This window comes from Biomphalaria glabrata, chromosome 11 (assembly GCF_947242115.1).
Source record: "Biomphalaria glabrata chromosome 11, xgBioGlab47.1, whole genome shotgun sequence".
Classification (NCBI taxonomy): domain Eukaryota; kingdom Metazoa; phylum Mollusca; class Gastropoda; family Planorbidae; genus Biomphalaria; species Biomphalaria glabrata.
In genome coordinates this window covers 17824827-17834968 of record NC_074721.1, presented here as the reverse complement: position 1 = coordinate 17834968, position 10142 = coordinate 17824827, and the positions used below count along the sequence as shown (strand labels likewise).

The 10142-nt window shown below is 31.2% G+C and overlaps 1 protein-coding gene across 2 annotated transcripts in view; it reads left to right on the top strand.

Moving 5' to 3' along the window:
- Positions 1-2447: 2447 nt before the first annotated feature.
- Positions 2448-10142, top strand: part of LOC129921675 (uncharacterized) — a 94450-nt gene continuing 86755 nt past the window's right edge. For both annotated transcript variants that reach the window (XR_008773633.1, XM_056004042.1), the window contains exon 1: positions 2448-2538. The gene's annotated coding sequence lies outside the window, so the exon portion shown is untranslated. The remainder of the gene's footprint in view (positions 2539-10142) is intronic.

Here is a 10142-nt window from a genome sequence, read left to right as displayed (position 1 = left end):
GGGCTTAGTCGAACTAACAATATAACAGCATTTGCAACACTTTCGACACGAGCACGTTTCTTCTTTTTGTATTGAAGGAGATAAGGTTTTAGTGTTTGATTGTTTGTAGTTCATGGTTTCTACAAAAAAAAAAATTGTGAAAAGATTAAACCTTCAATTTTACTGCCTTAAGGGACCACTTCGGGGTTCGCTCTTGAGATTGTGTTTTCAAACAAAATACTTTTGAAAACTTATTTTTTATTTATTTATTTTTAAATGTTATAACAGTGAATACTAATTATTTTGAAAAAGAAAAACACAACAACGTCATTTTGGTGTTTTATTACTTTTATTTTCATTGGTAACGTAAGGTCCTCTTGCACTGGACATCATATATCTTACCTGATCCGATGTATTACAGCATACAGACATAATAAGCTATTAAAAAAATTAAATTATATGTGTAACAGATGGTTCTTTATAACAGTGCTTAGTATTGAATTCCTCGTTAAGTTTTTGACAAAAGCCATATGTAAAAATGATGCATTTCAAACTATAATAGGTGCATCAACAATTTACAACCTACTTATCATGTAATTAAAAAAAATTAAATATCTTTATGTCTAGGTCAATGGCTCTCATACTTCTACTGGTGTTGCCTGCACTGCTTAATTAACTAGACACCTAGTGGGGTTCGTTAAATGTTTTTTTAAATGATACACCCTTAAGAACTCTTGCAAAGAGTTTGATATTGACATTCACGCTTGCGAGCACTAGCTTTTGAACTCTCTCATGGAGTGCATCTGTGAGTGTCGGAGTTATGGGATACGAAGCAAGTAGAGTGATCAGCATACAAAAAGGAGAGCAAACAAAAACGTTTAGAGAAGAAGCAGGCATATATGCATTTGAACCAACTTAGCCATGTCACGTATGTGGTCGGCTTTTTAAAGCCAGGATTGGGCTTTTCAGTAATGTTAGAATTCGTAGACAATGAGAAATGTGCTCACGTTAGACCACTTCATTTCTAGGCCTATATATAGATATAGAACATTAAGTAGGTTATTTAATGTCATTTTTAGTTTAGGCCCTATATTATTAGATCTAGTTCTATTTTTCTACATATATCTAAATGCATTAGAGATATATAAATCTAAAAACAAATAAACATGTTTATTTATAAGAAGAACTATATCAACCAGACTATGTCCTTATCAAGTTTACATCTAGACATCCTTTTAGAGGCTGCAATGTTATTAGTGTCAAATACTGCACAATAGATGTATTGAAATAAATCTTGATATAGCTGATAAAATTAAAATATAAATAGCTTATCCCGTTTCTAAGACGTTTTTGAATAAACTATTCAACATTAAGTGTTTATATATATATATATATATATATATATATATATATATATATATATATATATATATATATATATCAAATAATCGAATAATTGCCATAGAATTGTTATTTAGCATTATGTTCTAAATATTGTTATTACACGTTTAGTTTCTATGCAACTTTAAGCAATAATTTAAAACAGCAAATAATAAACTATAACTTTTTCTAATTTCAAGCTGCTATTTTACTATTTGGTTACTGACAGAGTTATGACAAACTGGCGACATTTATACATTTTTCCATCACAATTGTTTTGGAAACCTTCTATAGCCCGATTTTATGCACATAAAAATGCTTTAACTTAACTCTTATATAACATAATAAGTAAACATCGATATTGCTGTATCCCCATACCAAGCTCTACACAACTAGATATCTACATAGTTGCATCAACGATCAATTGAGCGACGTGGCATTAATAGATTAATGCAATACATAAATATATACATATGCAATGTTCATGTTTTCTACTTACGACAGTGAGAAATACACAATGCACTAATTAAATATGAATGAAATAATAAAATCAACATGACAATATTCAGAAATATACACAAAGTAATTAAGATGGAACTGTGATTAAGCTCTGCTTACCACCAGGTATTCCACTAAGTGCAAGTCAAAATTATTAGTCCAGACTCGATGTCGGCAAGAATGAGAAGTGAGAGAGTGTAATTGTCCCGCATTTTTCTACCTTATAGAGGTCCGGAGGAAATGGGCGGAAACAGGAAATGCGATAGGCTTAAGATTTTCTCTTAGCTTTGATTTTAAAAGGTGCTTTTTAGAGACAGCGTATTTAAATTAAGATATTAAATTTTTAAATTCTTTAGTAATAACGTCATTTACTTTATTAATAAATAAACATAAAAGTAATTTTCTTTACATTGTTCGTCCTGAAAAAAATAATTAAAGTGGCTTGTCTCTCCCCTATTTTTATTTTAACCTAAATAGGGCATCTTTCCACTTCCCCATTAGTGCTCACGTACAACAATTTATGAAACACTGATCTAGGTGTAATTTCTTTATAAAAAATAAAGCATATGACAATCACATATAAAGATTATAAATGATGAGCTGATTTCGGAAAAATAGTAATCTTGGTCTGTTCTTTGTATGAATCTATCGTTAATTGTACCGAATTTAAACTGTAAATAGGTAAGTGAACTTTTTCAAATTTAGTCTTAACAATGCTAAAGATATGGTAAATTGCAAAAGCCTGTGACAAAAAAAAAACGACTATATTTGTACTTAATACATACATGGTACCATACATGTCAAGAACTTGTAGTATTCCAGGGCTCTCAAGACGTTGAAGTTGAAAAAAAACGAAGCAAGATTTCCTTATCGAACCAAAGCAACAGAAGTCAAAGTTTGGTCTGAGCTTTGTGAAATATAAGTCAATGAGACAAAAACCCGTCATGCACACTGTCATAATAGGTTTCTGAAGCCCTGGGAGCTTTCATTAAGCGGCGGAGATGTTAGTTGGCTTTAAGTGCTTTCAGACAATTTTTTTATTTCTATAGTTTAGACTGTTACCAGATGATTATAACTCATAATGCCTTTCATTGATTGTCTTCAGCATAAATGTGAGAATACCTTTATACCATCATAATAAATAACCATTGTAAACTAAAAACTAGCTTTCAATTTAGCCTTAAGCATTGTAAACTTTAAACTAGATTTAGACTAGACATTTAAAAACTAAAATCAAACAACAGCCATCATGAAATCGCTCTGGCTATTTATTCTGATAATTACTAAATACACACTAATTGGACACAGATCTAGATCAGTCAACACTAAACTTAAAAAGGAAACAGTCATTACCAATCATCACATAATAGATCAATGCAATTTCAAAAATAATCTAACATACTCATCTATAACATTAAAGAAGATTACCCAACACAAATGGAAGTTCTCAATTAGACACAGCCAAAATAAATACCGATCACTATTAATAAGTATAGCAGGAGATGTAGAATCAAATCCAGGGCCTAGATCTAAAAACAGATGCAACATCTGCAAAAAAGTAAACACCATGAAACAGAAAGCCATTCAATGTGACACCTGTGATGAATGGTACCACGCATCATGTCTCCATATGAATACAAATAAGCATCATGGCACTGTGTACTGTGTGGGTTACCTCAATTTACACCAGGACTGTTTGATTTCTTTGATGCAGACACTTCTAACCCATACAACATCCTAAACATCATCCCAAACCAAACTCACCAACCACTAGCCAGATCCACTCCAGTTAAATCTGCTAAAACTAAAACAACACCTTCATTAAACAAACCTTCTAAAGAAGTAATACCAAAATACTTTAAAACCGTAGTAATAAATTTTCAAAGAATTAGGAACAAAATAACAGACTTAGAAATTTTATTAGAATGTAAGAAGCCAGAAATAATTGCAGGAACAGAAACTTGGCTACATCCTTAAATTTATAATGCAGAAATATTCAATAGTATTTTTGAAATTTTTAGAAAGATAGGGCTGATAATTAAGGAGGAGTTTTTTAAGCAATAAAAAAAAACACTCTTATAAGAGAAGAAATTACCTTACCTAACTCAAAAAATATAGAATCAACATTTTGTAAAATCAATACCACTTTAACATCCCTAATAATAGGCAGTACTTACAGACCACCAAATTCTAGTTTAGAATACACAAAGAAACTATGAAATTAGTTTACTACACTTAAAGATACAAATAAAAATGCAGTTTTTTTGATTATGGGTGATTTCAAACTACCTGATATAAATTGGAAAGTACTAACCATAGATAAGCACCAAAGCCTTAAGGACATAAATAAGCTTTTCATAGACACTTAAACAACCTAAGTTTAAATCAAATCATTAAAAAGCCAACTAGATTAAACAACAAATTAGATCTCTTCTTAACCAACAGACCTGGAATATGATATCATCCCTGGTCTATCACACCATAACATTATAAAAAATACTCAGTCAGATAAAAGCCTTAGCCAAAATCAAACACAAAAGAAAAATCTTACCCTGGAACAAATGGAACCTCACACATTTATACCAAGCTGCATTAAACTTTTATCAAAAATTCTTATCAGAAAGAGACATTAACCAACCAGTCGATGACGTCTGGAATTTCATAAAAAAAAACTGTATTTAAAGAAAAAAAGAAAACTATATACCAACTAAATACACATCAAACAAAATAACTAAATGCTGGTTTAATAATAGATTAAAGAAGCTTTGTAAACAGTAGAAAAACCTATATAGAAAATATAAAGAAACTAAGGCAGAAAGATTTTATAAAAAAGTATATAACAACTAAACACCTAACCCAAAAAATAAGCAGACAGTTGCAAAGTGAATATATAACTATGTAATATCTAAAGATAACAACAAAAACCTATGGTCATACATTAAGTCAAAGAAAATGGAAACAACAGGCATAGCGCCATTAAAAGCATAAGACAACTCAACACACAATGATAATGAAACTAAAGATAAAATTCTAAACAAATACTATGCATCAGCATTCTTAGCCGCGGGAGACAAATACATATTACTGAATTTAAACCAAGTAGACAACATACAACATATGAGATATATAAATACAAGGAAAAGAGAATCCAAAAACTATTAGCCAAGATCAAACCTAATAAAGTATCCCAACTAGATTATTCAAAGAACTAAGCATTTAGCTAGCACCAGTGTTTAAAGTACTTTTTCAGGCATCTCTTTACCAGGGCAGAGTACCAAGAGATTGGAAAGAAGCTAATGTCACCCCTCTATTTAAAAAAGGAGAAAAATCTGACCCAGGAAACTACAGACCAGTATCACTTACCAGCATTACATGTAAAATCCTAGAACACTCAATATGTAACAGTATCATAAGCCACTTAGACAAACATAATGTCCTTACTCAATACCAACATGGCTTTAGGAAATATAGATCATGTGAAACACAACTAATAGGACTAATTGATAATTTTTCAAAATGTTTAGATAACAGTGAACAAATAGATGCAATCTTACTAGATTTTCCAAAGCTTTTGACAAAGTTCACCACCATAGTTTGCTTAAAAAAATATAAATATTATGGCATTGATGGTCCATTGCATTAGTGGATTAAAGATTTTCTGATAGAAAGAGAACAAACTGTAATAATAAATGGCTCTAAATCAACACCAATAACAGTTAAATCTGGCGTACCTCAAGGAACAGTCTTAGGTCCACTACTATTTTTAATTTACACAAACGATTTACCTAATTGCATTAGTTCAGGAACAAAAGTCAGATTATTCGCAGACGATTGCATAATATTGTTATAACTCTGCCATGCGCACCGCCATCTAGGCTAGAAGGTGCGCACTGTGATAAACTACACTGAGAAGGATGTCAACATTAGGAAGAGATGAGAGAAACGATGTCCGCCCAAGTGAGAGCTGATGTAAAGATGCTGTGCTCAAGACATGTTGTTCTACGTGTATTTGTGATGTCTTGTAAATAAACATCTATGTCTCGTTGAGTTTGCCTCCCTTCAGTTATTATAATATATAGAATAATAAAAACAACACAAGATACTGGAATTTTAAAAAGAGAATTAGATGAATTACAGAATTGGAAATCTTTTTTGGAGCATATCTTTCCACCCAAAAAAAATGACACTTATTAAGAGTAATAAAAAACTAAAACAAATTAATTCCACTTATCTTTTTCATGGTAAACCAATAACACAGACTAAAAACCCAAAATAAATAAAAAAAACTGTCATGGAATCCTCATATTAATGAAACTTTTAAAAAAATCAAACAAATCATTTGGGTTTATTCAAAAAAATTTCAATAAATCAAATAAGAACATAAAAATAAAATGTTATTTAACCTTGGTTAGACCAATAATAGAAACCCCTCAACTCAAAAAAAAAAATTAAGAAACTGAAACAGACACAATAGAGCAGTGAGATTCATAACAAATGAATATTAACATTTGACTAGAGTAACACCTTTAGTAAAATCACTAAATTAAGAAAGCCTATATGACAGAAGACTCAAAAGTAAAGTAGCAATCATACATAAAACACTGAACCCATAGACATAAATAAATATAGACTGGCCAATTAGGGAGTTTTATGAAACGAAAATTTGTGACTTGCAATTTTGTGTACTTTATTATAAAGCATTTATGTGCAGTATAAAAGTTAAGTATTCATATCTATACACACCTATATATATTGTAAATAAGGAGGCAGTGTAGTTTTGTTTAATCTCTAAGAATGAAGATCATGCAACTTTTCATAATTCGGAAATCCGAATAAAATAGATATACATGTTTTCAAGTTACATGAAGTTACTTCCTTTTTCCAGTCTATATTTTTTTATGTCTATGACTGAATCATAATCTTCAAATACAAAAACAAAATTTAATAAAATACTCAGAAAGACACAAAGATATAGGCACATTCCTCTTCACATATGCTAGGACAAATTTGTACAAATGCTCCTTCTTGCCTAGTGCTATTAAAGCGTGGAATGGGTTGCCTGAGCTAGCCAGGAAAACCAGTGACTTGGCAGAACTAAGTCATTGGTTAATATGCATGACTTAATGCATGATGCGTAGGACGTAATCATCTTTTTTTTGAAGTAACATTTGTATTATATAAGATAAGATAATCAAACTTAAGTTGTATATGTCTGCGAGTCTGTCTGAACGAATTTCCAGAAGAGTGTAAATTTAGCAGAAGAGCGATTGCCCGTGGGTGATCTAATTAAAAAATTAAACTTTTATATTCTTTGTTTTACATGAGAAATAAACAACGACAAAGATGCCAGTCTTTTTATCGAATACACAATCCGTTTCTAATGAGATGAGATAGACTGGATAAGCTTTACGTATTTAGGTAATAAAGATATAGCTAAATAGTAGAACTACACTGTTTGAAAGAAATAGAACTGGAGCTTGAAACAAAAATAGAAAACTATTTGAAACATGTATCAAAGTCAAAAATACCAAGCTTTATATAGAACTTTGATTACATAGACATATGTTTCTAGATTTGAAGTACATATTCAGGTTACAAAAGGACCCAAAACTATGTGGGAGGGGGATTGTTTAGTCATAGTTTTGTATTGGAGTTTAGATTTGAATGTTACGTTAGCACTTGCCCCTGCGTTGCCAATTTTGAGATTAAAACGCGTCTCTTCAATAAAAAAAAACGAATGCAAACTTCAGTACCTAAATTTCAAAAGCATATGTTAAATCCCCCGTTCTGGAGTTTTGAGATTAAAAATCCCCACTTCATTAAAAAACAACTAATGAAAACTACCGTCACGAAATTTCTAGAGCGATTGTTTAATTTCCTGCTAAGACTTTAATTTATGTATTATTAGATATTTAAATGTCTATGCAATAAACTTAATAAAGTATAATTTTAATTACAAAAGTGTGCATAGTAGTCCCGAAGTTTAGCCTAACAGACACATACTTAACAATCATTGTTTACATAAATTAATAACGATGTGTATAATGATAAACAAAGTAATATTATAATTTTTAAACAATGATATTGAAATTAAAGTTATGAATGATAAAAAATATGAATTACATATGAATATAATAAATAAGGATGATTAAATTCATATTAATTGATTAAACAATATTAATAAACTAAATATAGTGTATTTTTACCTAGCAACAATGAAATGTAATCAATTGTGACTTCAACAACATCAACTGCTCACAACTTGTATTAAAGATTCGTCTATGTAACAGATACTGTATAAACTGTCAATGTTATCAATCTCGGTAGCTTCATTCAGGGAATGTCATTTAATTCTTACCAACAAGACAATGTTACCGGCAACAAAGTCCAGGGTATGACCAAAACCCACAGTACCAATATGTAACGCTAACACTGAAATCCCTAAATGAGTCAAATACAGTGGTGTAACATTCATGGCGCAAAGGGGTTTATTGAACGCTGGCCCACGACCATTAGGGGGCCTATAGCCTGGTGTGTAGCAATCGTGGAACAAAGGACTTAATTGCGCTCGGGTTTATGACTCATGACCAGTTGGGGCCCACACGAGAACTTAGGGATGACATAAAAATGAATAAATATAATAACACTTTTATAAAAACCAATGAGCTATGTTGGTGGGGTTATGCGTTTCGTTTCTTTCATTTAAAACTAGAATAAGATTTTGGGTCAGAAATACCTTTTTACTTATGTATCTTTTGCGATGTTCAGTTCTTTTTTAAAATTAAACTGGTATTGTTATGCTATAATTTTAAGTGTACCTGATAAAGCAAACAATTTTGCATTAAAAATACGGGTATTTGGGATAAAACCCGATAGAGGTTATAAAAAGAAAACAAGTGTGTAAAACTACATATTTACAGTTTTTTATTTGATGATTCTTTTACCCAAGATCTGTGATTTTTTTTTAGGACTCGCTTACTACAGGTACCTGGCGTTTTCCGATACAAAATTCCACACACACAAACAAAATGGTATAAAAAAAATTAATTGAGATTTTATAACTTTTAATTGTTTTTTTAAAGGTTTTTTTTTAAAGTTATTGTACTCAATTAATAATAATAATAGTTATTATTATAGCTTTTATATAGCGCTACTTTCATGCTTATAGCAATGGTAAATATTCGTTTTTTAGGAATCTTAGTGTCAATTTCATGTCTGTATAATTTCTTAATGTTTTCTTGAGTTAAGGGATCGTGTTTTCTCCAGATGTTTATACCATATTTCGCTTATCAGAAGTTGTCAGACAGTAATCCAAAATAATGCTGAGCTTATAAATTTAAAAAATCGCATATGAATATGCTATATGAATGAATTTGTTTTAGATTAAGTCCATTAATTATAGTTGCATTGAAAAATTGATCTCACACATGCCATGGGCCTTGTCATAATAGTCATAGGTCTATAAAATCTAGTTATAATCTGTAATCTGTATAAGCATAGGCCTAAATATTCAAGTTGAATTCGAATTGTAATTATAGAATCAGTATAAATCTACATTTAGAATATGTATCTAGGTTATAAATTTAGTTGAAATAGAATCTAAGATATTAGATATTACTCTAGACTGTAACTCTAGGCTAGCTCTAGCGTCTTGATTTTAGACTAGACTTAAGTCTAGTATACTATATAAACCTATATATATACGCTGCCTTCGTAGACATCACCAAGGCTTTCAACACGGTCAATGATTTATGGAGGATTATGGTCAGGTTTGGATGCCTGATTACGCTCCTATCCATTCTCAAGCAGTTTCATATGAGACAAAAAGGCCATATTAGACACAATGGTGACCTGTCGATTATTTTCTTATAGAAATTGTCGTGAAGAAGGACTGTGTACTTGCTCCTACTGTACTCGCTCTCTTCTTTGGTGTAATGCTGGGTCAAATGAGGCAGCGATTGCACGAAGGGATCGACATTAGGTTTAGTTCGGACGTAAATGTGTTTAATCTTCGAAGTCTACTATCCCATACAAAAACGAAAGAAACGGTCATAACAGAGTTTCTTTATGCCGATGATTGCGCTCTTCTAGCCAACAATGAACATGATCTCCAGATCGCGGTCAACGAATTTGCATACGCTGCCGCCTCTTTGTGTTTATCTAAAAATAAATGGGAAAACAGAAGACATGTTCCAGAAGTGACCCAAAAAACCTACTCAGCCCCAAAGTTCACCGTACATGGACGTCCCATTAACGTAGTAGACCACTATCTAAGAAGCATACTA